Source organism: Dreissena polymorpha, chromosome 8, assembly GCF_020536995.1.
Source record: "Dreissena polymorpha isolate Duluth1 chromosome 8, UMN_Dpol_1.0, whole genome shotgun sequence".
Classification (NCBI taxonomy): domain Eukaryota; kingdom Metazoa; phylum Mollusca; class Bivalvia; order Myida; family Dreissenidae; genus Dreissena; species Dreissena polymorpha.
The window spans coordinates 25849975-25867972 of NC_068362.1; the positions used below are offsets into that span (position 1 = coordinate 25849975).

At 34.1% G+C, this 17998-nt stretch overlaps 1 protein-coding gene across 4 annotated transcripts in view; it reads left to right on the forward strand.

The window, feature by feature from the left end:
- Positions 1–17998, forward strand: part of LOC127840993 (ATP-dependent RNA helicase SUPV3L1, mitochondrial-like) — a 127167-nt gene that overhangs the window by 55122 nt on the left and 54047 nt on the right. Inside the window, exon 1 of one of the 4 annotated variants that reach the window (XM_052369468.1) lies at positions 15960–16092. The exons of the other annotated variants lie outside the window; for them this stretch is intronic. The gene's annotated coding sequence lies outside the window, so the exon portion shown is untranslated. Of the gene's footprint in view, positions 1–15959; positions 16093–17998 lie in introns of those variants that run through there. 4 annotated transcript variants of the gene reach the window in all.

Sequence of the window (17998 nt, forward strand, 5' to 3'; positions counted from 1 at the left end):
TCGTGCCGGATCAAAAACCAGGTCACTAGGTCAAAAAAAGGAAACACTTGTAAACACTGTAGAAGTCGCATTTCATGCCCAATCTTAATGTAACTTTGTCAAAATGTTTGTCTTAATGATACGTTGGTTGAGTTCAAAAGTGGTTCCGGTCCGTTGAAAAACATGGCTGCCAGTGGGCGGGGCAGTTTTCCTTATTTGGCTATAAAGAAACCTTGTAAACACTCTAGAAGTCACAATTTTTGCCCAATCATCATGAAAGTTGGTCAAAACATGGGTTTTATTGATATCTCGGACGAGTTTGAAAATGGTCCAGATCGGTGAAAAACATGGCCGCCAGTGGGCGGGGCATTTTTCTCTATATGTATATAGTGAAAACGTGTGAACACTCTAGAAGTCACAATTTTGACCCAATTTTCATGAAATTTGGTCAGAACATTTGTTTCCTTGATATGAGAGTTGAGTTCGAAAATGGTTTCGATCAGTTGAATAACATGGCTGCCGGGGGGGGGGGGGGGGCAGTTTTCTAATATTTATATAGAAAAAAGCTTGTGAACACTCTAGAAGTCACATTTTTTGCCCAATCATCATGAAACTTATTGAAAAGATTGGTTTTATATATATCTCAGATGATTTTGCAAATGGTCCCGATCGGTAAAAAAACATGGCTGCCAGGGGGTAGGGGCAGTTTTCCTTATGTGACTAGAGAGAAACCTTGTGATCGAACACTATAGAAGTCACATTTTTTGCCTTATCATTGTGAAACTTAGTCAATACATTGGTTTCATTGATTTCTCGGACAAGTTGGAAAATGGCTCAGATCGGTAAAACACACTTTTTAGCTCACCTGATTGCTCGTCCACATTTGGTTTTTAAACACTCTAGCATTCACATTTTTCAAGCATTCTTTATCAAAGTTGCTGAAAGATCTCAGTCAAGTTTGATAATGAGCAAAATCACATAATTAATGCCATAATTTTTGCCCTTAGATTGTCCAAATTTTCATTATATTATACAAAATCCTTGTGAACACTCTAGAGGTCACAATTTTGTTTCAGATTTTATGATTCTTGGTCATAATATTTATTTTGTAAGCAAAGTTTGATATTTGGTAAGGGGGGGGTCAACTCAAAATATAGGTCACCAGGTCAAATCTTACAAAAACAAAAACACTCCATATACCAGAGTTTTGATTCAATAATGAGGAAACTTGCTCAGGATGTTTGTCTGGACAACATCTAGGGAAAGTTAGACGTTTGGTAAAGATTAAAATGAACCGATTCCTCTCAGGTGAGCGAACTAGGGCCATCTTGGCCCTCTTGTTAATGTTATTATTTTATGTCAGATACACGTAGTACCATTTCAATGGAATTAACCACACAGCGACATACGGACAGTTGTCAACATTTTAAAGCTTGTGACAACATGAACATAGTACCTGACACAGTCTTTACTCGGGCTTTTCTTATAGATTGCCATGGATTACTTGTAAATAATGAATCGTTGTGATAACTTGAGGCGCGTCGTGGGAAAACTGGGTTTAATGCATGTGCGTAGTGTCATCCCAGATTTGCCTGTGCAGTTAAAACAACAAATGTAATGTTCAGGCATTGCGTGCATAGTCAAAGAAGACATCTACTTCCTTGATGAAATCCCTACTGACGCCGAACGTTTCACTAAACCCGTGTCGTTGCTATACAAACTGATATGTGATATAAACCGCTTTGCTTACTTTTTAAGCGACCAAAGAGTCGACCGAAATATACTATTTCTAAATAAGCGATTATTAAAAACGATAATTAGTTTATATGTTTAAGACTATTTAACACTCCTTTTATTACTTTAATTTCATTTATTATTAATATGTATTTGAATAAACAAGACTATTGTCAAGCAATATGGTCCCCTACCGGTGAAACTCTACCATTGTCAGATTTTTTTTTGTTTTTGTAACCATAGCAACCAGAATTTTCGACGTAGGAACAAAATGAAATGACGTGCATAATCTCCTTATTGCCATCCAACCATGTTTCAAGTTTCATGAAAAATATGAAGAACTTTTAAAGTTATCCGAGATCCAGAAAAGTGTGACGGACAGACTGACTGACACACAGAGCGCAAACCATAAGTCCCCTCCGGTATCACCGGTAGGGGACAATAATACCAGAGCGGGGCTAGTGTACCTTTGATTGAACAATTCCATGTCAAGCGTCACTTTTAAGTTTTTAAGTGTCAGGTCGCCCATTTTGGAACATGCAAGCCACATGAACAGCATCGATTTGTTTGAAAAACGGTTGTCCAGTATACGAATCCGTGCATAATGTAATAAAAACCTAATTGGACACCTAGTGTAGCGCGCTAAACTGCAAATATAGAAAATAATAAACCAAACTAATATTATTTTTTATAAATGTTATGATTTGCTCATCAGCCATTTACCGCGTCATGAAAACATTTAAAAACAGCAAATGCTTTGATGTCACATTTCTTTGGTTTATGAACAATCAACATGTGGAAACTCCTTAAAGCAGTCTCAACAGGACAGCAATGTGTGTTACTAAAAGTAACAGAATAATGATGACGTTTATATAACAAGTAGTAATCAATTATTCGCCTAAAGCAAATAAAATACAATTTTATAAATAACCTACTGCAATATTGCAATGACCATTTAAAATACTTGCACTAATTTTTATTACAAAATCAATCAATGAATATCTCTAGCAAAATCTTAAGTATATAAAATATATCAAACCATAATAAGCCAGTTACACACACTTGCAAAGATACCATATTTGAGCCTTACTCTAAGAAAACGGGGCTTAATGCATATGCATATAGTCTTCCCAGACTAGACAGTCCACACACTCAAAATGTGCAGCTCCATGAGATACACATGCATGCCAAATATCAAGTTGCTATATTCAATATAGCAAAAGTTATTGCAAAATGTTAAAGTTGGCGCAAACCAACCAACCAACAGACCAACCAACAGACAGGGCAAAAACAATATGTCCCCCACTACTATAGTAGGGGACATTAAAAGGCCTGCTGGTTGAATCCGGGTCCGTTCGCCCTAATTTCTGTTCGCCCTAAATCCTGTTCGCCCTGGGTCCGTTCGCCCTAAATTTTATTATCAAAGCAGGGAAGCAATAAATATAACGAAATTTGTTATCTTTTTAACAATTTGATATATAAATGACAACTTAAGCTACAAACTTGCATACATGTGTGAAAAATCAAGACGGCGCTCTTTAACGTGTAAGCGTGTTTGTAACAAAGCCGTCAAAGGCCAGTAATTTTCTCTAATTGTTTATTATATTAATTAATGAAAACTTTATGTTATACCTTTATTGCCCGGGCATGAGGCTGTTCCTTGATACGCTGTTTGACCTATAACAAAACATAAATACGATAATGCTTTACTGGGAATAATGCATGTGCGTAAAGTGTCGTCCCAGATTAGCCTGTGCAGTTCGCACGGGCTAATCAGGGACTACACTTTCCGCCTTAACTTAACTGGAGACATCATTTAAACGAAAAATTCCATAAAAGCTGAAATTGTCGTCCCATGTTTTAATGAATAATTTAAATATGTTAAAACATTACGTTTCATTTACAATAACTTACAATGGTGGAAGACTTCGCTCGAAGATGAAGCTTCGGGTCAGCTGGGTGCACGTGCGCTATGGAGCATAGACGGAAGTCACTGCCTTTCTGTAGGACTGTCGCGTGACAACGCATTTTTTAACTTCGCACGCCACACCCCCAGAGTGTGGAACTCTTGTTAGCATTCTGGAAATATGTGTATTATCTTACATGGCAATCGAGTATAATATAGTTAATCACATTTTATGAAATTCATAATCATTAATGAAGCGTTCTCGTAAATTGAGTTGCCCATCGATTGTTGGTCAGCGTTGGTGAGAGCTCTTTCATCTTCATCCGCATCGGTGTCGGTGATTTATGGCCAGTTTCTTTCCTCACACTGATTGCATATGAAATGCAACCCATCATTCCGTTTAGCCTGATGATAGGCCTCATTGCGGAAGAGAAACCTATCACCGAAGACGTCATTTATCATATATATCGGTCATTTTGGTTTGCTTATACAATAAATGGTCTTTTTAATTGAAAAGGCGGACGAAATCGACTAAGGTTATAATATTAATTGACATTTTATCTCTCCGTTTGGAGACCGTTTACATAATTTACGAAATTGGCCTTTAAGTTGCGCTGCTTACCATTTCAGGCTTTTTCCGCTCCATTTTGGGAATACGCCACACTGGAATTTTGGGAATTTCGCGTCGTGAAAACCCCCATTTTGGGAAAAAAATTATTCGCAAAATTGGCTCAATTGGGAAAAATTATCGCATGTAAATAGTGTTTCTTATATTTCAAAGAAGCCGTTAACTGGTAAATAACGACTATTTTGATAACTTATTATTAAAATTTACAAAGTATTATGAACATGTGAGATAAGTGCAGTTTTTTAATCTGAATTTGGGGAAAAGGCCTGACCTTTTTATGAGGTGAAAAAAATCGAGCGAAGCGCCGGATTTTGAGGAAAATAAGGAAAGTCTTAAATAATCATTAATATATTTTACAGTTTTTTAAAAAAATTCAAGGCAACAGATAATTTAATTATGCAACACTTTCTATTTTCTACACCGGATCAGGTTAACTTGTATATTTTAAGGTAAAAAAAAAAATTTTTTTTTTTTTTTTTTTTGGAATTGGGAATTTTTTTCAATTGGGAAAAAAACAACCAGATTTGCATTGGGAATGGGGCCGAATTTCGGACCCGTGGCATAGGGCGGAAAAAAGCCTGCATTTTAATATTTATATAATTAAATAATAATAATCTTATACCTTAATGTATTTATTATAATTGAACATTTTCTTTGAGGTCGATTTCTACACAATTCAAAATATACCGCTCTGTTTCATTTACATAATTTATGTTTATTTACTTAATCATACGCTAATAATCACATTAAAGATAATTTCTAAAACAAATCATAATAACAGTTCTGTTTTATAAACATGATTTATGCATGCATCAATATTTATTATACTCTTTAGGATAATAGTTTCAACTTAATAATCATATTCTACATTACTTATTTCTATATGATTTAGTAATTGTTCTCAATGTTAACTATATTAGGTTAATACGACACTCGATCAATCAATTAACACAGACCGTTATCTCGATCAATAAAGGCCAGTTGCTACTTCACACAGCGCAATACAAGCAAGAATTATTGGAAGTTGATCAGTTTAGTAAATTGAATATTGATGATGTTTTTATTGAGATTTAATGATGTTTATATGAATTTTAAATTTATTTGCATATGCAGGGATCGACAAGATTACAAGAAATTAGATAATCCGACAGACGCTGGTTATATATTGCTGAATGAAAGAACCATAAACAAATTGTAACCGCATGTTGTCTAGGTCGTACCTCCAAATTGCACGAAATGCACAACACATTATCCATTTTTGACGATGCTGGAACAGCAGCGTCTAAGGTTTGATAACCAGTAAAAAAATTCTTCACAATGGCAACCTATGTAAAAGACCGAGCCAGTCCGATTGAGATAACTCGATTTTTCAGTTACTTCCCTTGGCATTCGCCACTGCGTAGGAGATTGCTCGTTGATTTTCATTGATAACATTCTCCTAGCAGAGTTGTCGTTCGTGTTGATAAAGGTAAATATTAATAGAACAGCATATCCTGGGGAAACAGATTCAATAAGTGTATCCGAACGTTAATTTCAAATTAGTAATTTTACATTCATTTTATTTTTATGGACCAATGAAACACTATATATTTTCTCTATTTTAATTGATATTTGTTCTCGATTTAGTAAATAAATTGCGAATAAAAACATGTAAAATTAACTTTTTACGTGATCACAAAACTAAAGAATGCGAACAATTTCGAACCTGCAAATTGTAAACGCTGTACTGCTATGATATATATAGATAAAACAACATTTCTGTGCGTAATTGTCCGTCCCGCTAGCGCAGTGGTAAGGACGTTCGCTTTTTCACCTTTACGACACCGGTTCGATTCCCGCTCCCGGCGCAATGTTATATTTTGTCTGTTTTGTGGTCACCATTCCGGACAGGTGTTTGTTTCCGGATAATCTCACCCCCCCCCCCCCCCCCCGCAGCATTTGACCATATAAAAAATTACAAAGTATTTCAGTACAAAACAAATAGCTGGAAATTGCAGCTATCATTCTAAATTCATCCCAACTGTCGTCAATCTAATCTTATTAGGTAGGAGTGCTGGACACACTCCGGGTCCCAACATTATGCAGCCTCAGCGCGGAGGTAACTCATTACCTTGGAAAAACATAAATACACACACTGGGTGCAGCCTAGGCGCGTATTGACTCAAACAAGGCAACAAACTCAAGTGCGGGCACAATCATTTAAAATTTACATATTGAATACGATATTCTAACAGAAATTACACAACCACCTAAGTGTACATACCATGTTTGATATTTCGTTCGATTGTTAGATTTCAGCATATACATGTATAAGGTCATTTCGCTATTAGTTAATCCATATGTTCGTGGGCGAACTCGGATAGTCAAGTGCTCATACGATTGAGCTCACATGGTCCGGCTATGTGCTCATACATACTTTCGAGAATCATCATGAAGGTATTGCCATACTTAATGAACAAGAATGTGACCCACCTCCCAGTTTCGCTCAATGGGTCAAGTTGCCCACGGGTACTACTTCCCCGTACCCCTAAACTTTTTTTCGTATCAAAAATGTATCGTACACAATTTTTTTTCGTACCAAATTTTTTTTCGTACCCAAATTTGTTATCGTACCCAAATGTGCGTATCAACATACACAATTGTGGTGATATAGATAAACTTAAATTGATGTTTTATATCCATCCTCTTCAAAAGCATCGTCACACCAGTACTGCCAGTACTTTGATTGAAATAATAGAACCAGTGACCTTGACTTTGACATAGTGACCTGAAATTAAATAGGGATCATCTGCGAGTCATGATTAATGTATTTATGAAGTTTCATGATCCTAGGCATAAGCGTTCTTGGGTTATCATCCAGAAACCATTTAACTATTTCGGGTCACCGTGACCTTGACTTTTGACCTAGTGACCTCAAAAGGGGCCATATGCGAGTCATGATCAATGTATCTATGAAGTTTCATGATCCTAGGCATAAGCGTTCTGAGTTATCATCCGGAAACCATTTTACCCGATACCCTGCTGGTTTACTCATAAAAGCTCAGAGCATTCGAGATGAACTATAACATACACATGTAATGACAAAATGAAATTTTCCAAATTAAATTACATTATTGTCTCAATCACTCTATTAATCAGCATCATGAAGTCACTACACAAAGATGAAAAATGAAATTTAAAGGTATGGTCAAGCTCAAGTTTTCAAAGGCATATATAGCAAAAGTTGAACATTATTTTCAGTTATGAATGATGGAACAAGACGCATTTAAATAATGCATTCACTTTATTTATTATTAAAAACATATAGATGAACCTTCAGGCATGTCACCACCTCAAAGAACAATGACGAAACTATTATTTTTAGTTTTGTTTACATTTTGGAACACACGTGGGTACGACTAAAATGCGTATACGACTCATATCGTGTGCGGTCCGTCTAAAATGCGTATATTATGGAAGGGAACCAGCATATACAAGCAGTCTTTAGCATTTTTGAACAACTAGCGGCAGCCCGAATCTGTATGCATGAAATTTAATACAACAGATTAAAATACCCACTAGCCCGACAATATGAATCTGGAAATTTTAATAGCCCAAATTTGATACATATCACTAGCCCCGGGCTGTCTGGCTAGGGGTAAGCGTCAAGACTGTAAAAGCAATAATAATTCTTCAAACATTGATACTTGTCTTGTTTTGAACAAATCTGCCACGACGGGTAGTTAATTGGGAAAGCCCAACACACCAGTTGAGGATGACTGTGATGCAGGTGAAAGTTTCACCCATATGGATATTTAGCCAAGGGACATTTGACCAGGAACACTTATTTTAATTCGAAGTAAGTGTTTTCTTAGCAGTGTTAATTGTCATGTCAACACATCACATGTTATGTTAAATGATTACATGACAACATTGGATGTGTAGCAAACATCCATTTTATTATATTTCTGAGTGTGTAGGATATTTTTTAATGTAAGGGTATGAAGTAGACACACATATAAAGTATCTTTATTTTATTTTTTCAAAGAACATAGTTATGTAACTGTGGTGATGTATAATATTAATTGCAAGAGTTAATAAAATTCCAGGTGTAGAAGTCTTGAGATTGATGCAGAATGAGATACAGTATCCCAGTTTCTGTTGACACTGTGATATTCCTGAAAAAAAGTTTTTTTATAAGTTATAACAATAAACCATTCAATAACATTTAAAGACAGCAAAGTTATATGTTTTAAAATAATTGCTCTTTTTAAAGAAAAGTATTTTACCTAATGTCATCAAACTTCTAATTTGCCCAAACTTAACAAATAAGATATTTTTCCATACCCCGACCGCTTTTGGCATGTTTCGTTTTTACCTACTTTAAAATCGAAATAAAGCATAAACATGAACGACAATTAAATTAAAGATACTAAGCTAATAACAAATTACAAAAAATCATACCATATAAGTTATATATGTCCGCTGTTTTGTGAAGACAACATGCAAAATATTCTGTGTCAATGCGGCATGTGGGGGTATTCGTCACGACCGTGACAAATCTCTAGTTTTGCCTTATGTCGTTCGATATCGATTTTATGTTCTGCGTCATTATTGACTTACATGTATTTCAGTGAAACTGTTAAGTTAAAATATTTAGATATTTTTAGAAAGCTAAATTCTGTTGATGAAATTCATTTAGGCCCAAATCTTAGAACAGGAAATATTCGCATAACAGGATATTCTTGACCGTAATTAACCCTCTAAAGCAAACATACCTCTATTAATTGTTAACAATTTAATATTTATAACGTGTATGCTTAATGTCTAACAGGTCTCTTATCATAATACTTAGTTTCAACAGATTATTTCAAGGTCTGGTGTTCCGACGGGAAGAATTCTTTGTTTATGGAAAACAAATTGGTTTGTAACTCGTACATGCATCATTATAAATTTTATGACAATATTTTAATATTTACTTTAATGTGCTATCGCCCATTTTTATGTTGTATCAAAGTTTGTGAACAGTGACAGCTATGAGTCTAATGTTGCACGATACAAATACAAGTATTTATTTATAAATCGAGTAATGTTATTCACAAAATTACTACCTTAATTGTGTGGTGTATTTTTAATGTTTTATGACGTAAATAATATAGAATTATTTAATTGCCACATTTTTACGTATTTTTTATTTAGGAATAATTCAACGGGTAACAAACATGTTTAGTTATTGTTTGACGATGTAGATTGGACACATTAAAAAAAAATGCTGTTCAATCAAAACTTTTAAGTACTTTTCATATGAAAAATTCGACTCCACATTTGGATGCTTTGATGTGTATATATTTAAAAGCCATAGTCCACATTATAATTGTAATATGCGGTTGTCAGCACGTCGGAATAATGGACTTCCGTCCGTTAGAGGCTTTCATGATCACGAGACCACTTGTACATTTCAGTTTGTTACAGGTCTTCATATAACTCGAGATTTTTTATTGCGTCCGAATTGTATGTAAAATGAAATCATTTTGTACAGATCAAAATATATATGCATATTCAAAGTTACATACGTAATATAATAGTCATGCCGTTTTATTTAAGTTTAAGCAACGATATGTTCTGTCTATATACAAAAATAGTATTCATTATTAATTCAAAACATAATCTTTTCTAAACATAGATATTCATGTTTGCTATGACATTTTCTTTTTTTCTTTTTAACACATTCAAATGGAAAGATATAGAATTATTGTCAATATGTTTATAGTTTCAGTTTCAGTTTATTGGCAATCAGCAAAGCATATGCCTTTGGCCATTTACAAACACACAAAAAAACTTATGGCGCAGACCATCACAAACATCAAATAAGTAAGACAGATATTTCAGAACATAACATAGATATACATACATATATATATATATATATATATATATATATATATATATATATATATATATATATATATAAGCGAGCAGAAGACAGGTAAACTATCAAGGGTATTTTGTCGTATACGTAATGCTTCTTTAACATATTTTGCAAGATTATACATACATTTTTTACTCGAAGTTGACATTAACGAATTGAATTTTTGTACTGTAGGCCATGAACTTTGACCTAAGAATTTTGATCTTATACAACTGTATCGTGAGCATCATAATATAAAGTGATATTCAGACTCTACTGCATTTTGGTTACATAATTTACACAATCTATTATTTCTTTCTATATTGTTATACCTTCCTAGTTCTATATCTAAACTATGAGAACATAACCTTAAACAAGTTAATTGATATCTAAGTTTATCATTTGATATAACATCCAAATACTTTTCAAAGCAAAATTCAGTTTTATATTTACAGTAACTATCTAACTTTGACATTGAATTTACATTATTACTCCACTCTTGAACAAATTGATCTCTAATTCTTGATTTTAATGAATTATAATAATTCACACTGGGATCAAAAAACAATCTAATATCCCGTAAACCTAAATGGTCTATGATAGAATTTATTCTGCAGCATAGGTCATTATACATTCTATATATAGGTGATTCATTATTTTTCATGATTTTCAACCAAAATTTCATTGCTCTTTCCTTACAAATGACTGACAAAGGTACTCGACCGAGTTCACCATATACAGCATATGTAGGAGTTTGTTTCTTTACACCTAGTATATATTTACAAAACTTAATATGTAATTTATCAACATGTTTATAATTATACACACCCCATACTTCACAACCATATGTCAGTATAGGTACAATCATAGAATCAAATAGGTACAGCTTTGTCTTAATATCTAGGCTAACTTTATCAAAAACATTTAAAAGATTATTGTACGGCCTAAGGGCTTGATCATGCAGTGCTTTAACTGCATTGACCATTTTACCAGTATAAGTAAATTCTATTCCAAGATATACAAAGTTGTCAACAATGTCATTTTTTTCATTATCTATATAGAAGTCAGGATACACAGTTGGCTTTCTTTTTTCAAATACACATATTTTAGTTTTATTTACATTTATTTTTTAACCCCATTTCATAGAATAATGGTGTACAGCATCTATTTGAGACTGTAGACTATGTGGATCCGTTGTGAACAATACAATGTCATCGGCAAATAAAATCATATACATGGACAAAAGTTCGTAATCTTTTTCAGTTAACTCATTAAAATTCATGTTTTCAGTGATATCATTTATGAACAATATGAAAAGAAGAGTAGATAAAGGCTCCCCTTGTTTTAATCCAATTGTTACATTAAAAAAGTCAGACATATTCATATTACTTGACAATTTCACACAGGCTTGCACATTTAAATATATACATTTTATCATATTTGTCATTTTACAACTAATTCCCGATTGCAACAATTTAGTCCATAACGCATCTCTAATAACTGTATCAAATGCCCTCTGGTAATCAATAAAAACACACCATAATTTAGACTTTTTAGACAGAACTTTCTGTTTAATAGCATGTAATAAGAAAATAGCATTAGATGTAGAGCGCCCATCACGAAAACCATATTGAGATTCGTTAAAAATATGTTCTTGTTCACACCACTTATTAATACGATTCCTTAGTATCAAAGAGAATATTTTTTCCTATGACATTTACTAGTGTGATACCTCTATAATTTGCAGGTATATTTTTGTCACCTTTCTTATATATAGGTACAATAACTCCTTTGGACCATGTCTCAGGATATAAACAGTTATCATAAATATGGTTAAAAATTTAAAAATAGTACACAAATAAGGAGATATTACATTGTTAGCATCAATAAAGAAGTCTGATACATTGTTCTCATAATCACAACTTTTATATCTGTTTAAAGAAGATATTGTTTTTTTAACCTCTTCAACAGAAATTGATCTATCAAGATACTCAATATTAATTGTTTCATCACGTTCAGCAGAAAATTCATCACTCCTGAACTCACTTTGATTATAATTAGACATATTTTGAAAATATTTTTTTTAAATCATCAAGACTACTGTAGCGTTAGAATCAAAACTATTTGCATTTCGAAATTTCTTAATATACTTCCAAAACTTGCGGGGAGACGTTTTGCTAATATTAGACATTTTAATTTTTTCTGTGTCAAAATATTTCCTTTTAGCCGATCTCTTTACTGTAATGTATTGTTTTCTAAAATTTAACAAATATATTTTATTTTCTTCCGACTTAATGTTAGCATAACGTCTCTTCGCGTCACATAATAACTGTTTTTGCATATTTACAATCATCATTAAACCATAGCGACTTGCGCTTCTTTTGTCTGGGACGATAATTGTACGTTTTACCATAACATGCGAATTAAATGTCAAATACAGTATCAGAGAAACTTTTCATACATTGATCAATATCATAAACACCATCTAACAATTTCTGGTTTATTTCGTTAAAGACAGTACATTTGTCTTGTAATATGTTTAAAAAATCATCATTTTCTGACGGGTTCCATACAATTTTTTCAAATTCTACATATTCGTTTGGTACATCTGATATACAACAAGAAAGAGAAAATGTCAATGGACAGTGATCAGAATATTCATTAATTGTATCTAGAGCACACATATAAGAGATATCATCATAACATTCTATATTAGAAATTACATAATCTACCAGGCTAGAAACTGGTCTATTTCTATACATAGCATTATACGTACACGAACCCTCATCTTTACGGCCATTTAAAATTCAAAGATTATTTCCCTTGCAAAGAGATAACAATTTCGATCCATAGTTATTGAACCAATTCTCATGATTTTTACGTGGAGGTAAATCCGCTCCAGACATAACGGACTCGGGTAAATCTACATATCTTTCAAGATTTAGGTCAGTAATATAATCTGGTAAATTGCTCGTGCGACTATTCAGGTCACCTAGTAAAAAGATATTACCTTTATCACAATATTTTCGTATTTCAGTATCTAGGCATTCATAAAAATCAAAATCATACAACACAGAATTTATATTTCTATAAACCGCCGAATCTTCCGGGGGAATATAACAAACGCAAAAATAGGCATCTTTATCAGATTGTAAGAACTGTTTATCAAGTTAAAACCAGATTAATCCTTTATGATCAATGTTTAATAGTTGAAAATAATTTTTGTAACAGCTTTTATAATACACAATAACCCCTCCGCTACATCTTTTAGCTTTACTGTTAGATTTATTACGGGGGCAATTAAAGCAATCATAACCGTCAATATTAACGTTTTTGCGAGAAGCACTCCAAGTTTCACCTAATAGCAACACATCAAAATCACAAACATAATTTAAAAAGTCTGAGTCTTGTAATTTTGCACTTAAACCTTGCACATTCCATAAGAGGAACGATAAATGTCTCTGATCAGGTTCCTAACTTGTGCTATAACCAGAATTGTGCACCGTATCAACAGTGTACATTCTATTGTCAATATAAAGTTTATCATATGACAAGTATGCTGCTTTACCATCCTTCTTGGCGCTGACCATGGCCGGAAGTAGTATTTTTCTGCGGGCCTGAATCGACTTCGGAAATTGATCGCTGACGCTGATCATCGGTTTGGTTGGTTCCGTTGGTGGGACATCATCCGTCGGTTCCCCGCGAGCTAAAGAGGTGGCCGGCGGCAAATCGCCGGAAGTATCCGATTTGTCGGCAATTGCAGATTTGGAACCCTAACACCAGAGGTTGAATTGATAGAGTAATAATATTTCTTCCTCGCCTCTTGTGCTTGTTGTTTCACAAGAAGCTTGTCAGGGTAGTGGTTGAACATAACAACGACTGGTCTCGATTTTCGAAAATCGTATTTTGCACCAAGCGTGTGCTCGCTCAATTTTAATATTTTCATGGGCACGTGTGATTTCAAGTTTATCGTTCAAATAGTCAAGCACAAGCTTAGCACAATCTTCCGACATCCTCGCTTCATGGGTCTTTTCCTCCGGAAAACCGTGAAATAATAAATTGCATCTCATGGAACGCGCACGTAGGTTCTCAATATCATCTGATACCGAGTTTAGAGTTTTTAACTCAGAAGCTTGTTCTGCAACTTTAGCTCGTTCCGTCTGAAGGGCTTTGTCTAATTCAGCGTTTTTGGATTTAAGATCCTCGCTTGTTTGGGAGTCAAACGCGCGGCTCACTTCTACCTCCTGCACTCGTGTATCAACGTCTTTGACTTTACATTCAAGGGTGATAACTCGAGTATCCATGTTTTCTAATTTAGTAGTAAGGGTAGATAATTGTTTCTCAATGCATAGATTAAAAGATTAAACATCAATTTAACCTGACTTTATTTAAAATACATTCAATATGCAAATCACGCGAAATAAATTCTGTACTTGTCGGAAGATATATACCATATGAATTTATATAATAATCATTCAAATACCGACTTCACTGCTTCAATTTCAGTACGGATTTTTGCTTTCGGACTTGGTGGTGTTTAGCCTTGAAGCGGTGTTCTGACCGGTCGTTCATATTCGCAGATATTAATTGAGAATTAATTATATTAAAATGATACGCTTTAAAATGAATTTGATCTTAACATTACACATGCACGGAATGTATTTTTGTTCAAAGAACGATTTGCAAATAAAAAAATAAAGGAAAAACATTTCAAAGCCGTTATCTGTTCATATCCGCACTTTTCAGTCATAGCCGCGGATATGAGTCATATACGCATTTTAGTCGTACCCACGTATAAGCATTCGCAAAACGCTTGCTACAGTCATGTAATGTAAGCGCTTGAAATCATACTATAATGCGGCGTTAAAGATTGTACGCTAGCTTCCGGGTTTTATTAAAAATGCCAGAAGATCAAATGATAAACACGCATAATCGGAAAAAGACGGGTACGGGAAAGTTCTACGCCCTCCCCTCTCAAAATCTACAAATTCTTGCTTTTTCAATAGTGCTACACGCTTATAAATTTAAATTCAGCGGTACGATGGAATTAAAAATAAGTTAATATATACTATAAGTAATAATTTAGTTCTCACCAAATTGCTCCTTCGTTGATTTAAACTTTTAAAATGACGTTTGCGTATAAAAAAGTATTCGAAAGAAAAAAAAAGAGAAAAACATCATTAGTTTCTTTTGACTCACAAAGAAAGTAAAAGCTGTATCAAACACAGTGAATAATATGACTATAATAAAATGTAACTTATATATTGGATATTTAATCGATAATGAATCGACTTTATTGTAAGCTTTTTCGTCTTTAAAAGCATGGGCTAGCAATTTAATTTAATTGAAATAACATGTAAATTGAACATTCATTGGAATATTGATCTGACAGTGACCCGATATCTAGCGAATAATATGCCGTACCATTTGGGTCAAAAGTACAAATACGCCAAGAGCTTAAATAAACAATATAAAAATTAATAATCAAAAGAAACTTCTGATGTTTTTCTCTTTTTTTCTTTCGAATACTTTTTTGGTGAAAACGTAATTTTAAGTTTTATATATCAACGAAAAGGAGCAATTTGGTGAAAACTAAATTATACCTTAGAGTATATATTAACTTATGTTTAATTCCATCGTACCGCTGAATTTACGATAAATCTATTTGCGTGTATCACTATTGAAAAAGCAAGAATCGGTAGATTTTGGGAGGGGAGAGGGTAGATCTTTCCCGTATACCTGTCTTTTTCCGAATTTGATCTTCTGGCATTTTTAATGAAACCCGGAAGATAGCGAACAATCTTTAACGCCGCATTCTAGTGTGATTTCAAGCGCTTGTTTACATGACTGTAACAAGCGTTTTGTGAATGGTTAAAACATGTGTTCCAAAATGTAAACATAACTAAAGAGAATGTTTTCGTCATTGTTCTTTGAGGTGGCGACATGCAATGCCTGAAGGTTTATTTATATGTTTTTAATAATAAATAAAATGAATGCATTATTAAAATACGTCTTGTTCCATCATTCATAACTGAAAATAATGTTCAACATTTGTAGATATGCCCTTGAAGACTTGAGCTCGAGTCTTGACCATACCTTTAAATTTCATTTTTTCATCTTTGTGTCGTGACTTCATTATGTTGATTAATAGAGTGATTGAGACAATAATGTAATTTAAATTGGAAAATTTCATTTTGTATCTGTTTAGAAATATACATCATTACATGTGTATGTTATAGTTCATCTAGTCCAATTTTATGACGCTCTCAAATATTAAGCTACTTTTTATATGGGTAATATTTGGAGCCTTCAAAGGGGGAAAGACCAAATTAATGGTGGGAATTTTTTCTTCTTTGTCTATATTGTTGCGCAAGGATTTTGTGCGCAACATTCAAGCCCCGATATAAGACACTTAATATCAACGGATTGCAATAATATTTACATGCCTGTGTAGATAATTCATTTCTCGTTAATGTTCCGTAGAAATTATGTAATGGCACTTTGAATTTTGCACGCCTGATCAATTTAAATCCAACCACTATTCAATTTTTCAATATCTCTCGATTCCCTCGCTGTGTAGATTAAAATCAATAACACGACCTCGATGTAAAGCATCTGGTTTAAAGTGGGAGAATAAACAGCGTAAAATACAGTTTGCGTTCGTCTGTTGTGGTGCAGAGCGTTACATAGTAAACCGATGTTATACTTTTCTGGATTAATTTAGCATTGTTTTTTTTATGCCCCCCTTCGAAGAAGAGGGGGTATATTGCTTTGCTCATGTCGGTCGGTCTGTCGGTCGGTCTGTCGGTCCGTCCACCAGGTGGTTGTCAGACGATAACTCAAGAACGCTTAGGCCTAGGATAATGAAACTTCATAGATACATTGATCATGACTCGCAGATGACCCCTATTGATTTTGAGGTCACTTGGTCAAAGGTCAAGGTCACGGTGACCCAAAATAGTAAAATGGTTTTTGAATGATAACTCAAGAACGCATACGCCTAGGATCATGAAACTTCATGGGTAGATTGATCATGACTTGCAGATGACCCCTATTGATTTTGAGGTCACTGGGTCAAAGGTCAAGGTCGGGGTGACCAGAAATAGTAAAATGGTTTCCGGATGATAACTCCAGAATGCATACGCCTAGGATCATGAAACTTCATGGGTAGATTGATCATAACTCGCATATGACCCCTATTGATTTTGAGGTCAAAGGTCAAGGTCACGGTGACCTGAAATAGTAGAATGGTTTTCGGATGATAACTCGAGAACGCATACGCCTAGGATCATGAAACTTCATAGGTAGATTGATCATGACTTGCAGATGACCCCTATTGATTTTGAGGACACAAGGTCAAGGTCACGGCGACCCGAAATAGTAAAATGATTTTCGGATGATAACTCAAGAACGCTTTTGCCTAGGATCATGACACTTCATAGGTACATTGATCGTGACTCGCAGATGACCCCTATTGATTTTCAGGTCACTAGGTCAAAGGTCAAGGTCACAGTGACAAAAATCGTATTCACACAATGGCTGCCACTACAACGGACAGCCCATATGGGGGGCATGCATGTTTTACAAACAGCCCTTGTTTCTAAATTGACAATTTAAAAGTTCTGAAATAAATAACATCTTTTATTTTTATACTGTACACAAATAATTTTGATAATTAATTGATTAATAATTTCGTACAGTATACCAACCTCCTATGTAACGTAGGATGTAAGTAAATAAATCAACACAGACAGAGGTGCGAAAAAGACATGCATAAAAACTTGCTGAAACTTAGAACAGTGAATAGGAACTGCACCATATCTGTTTTGAACATATGCTTATTAAATCGACAAAGATTAGCATA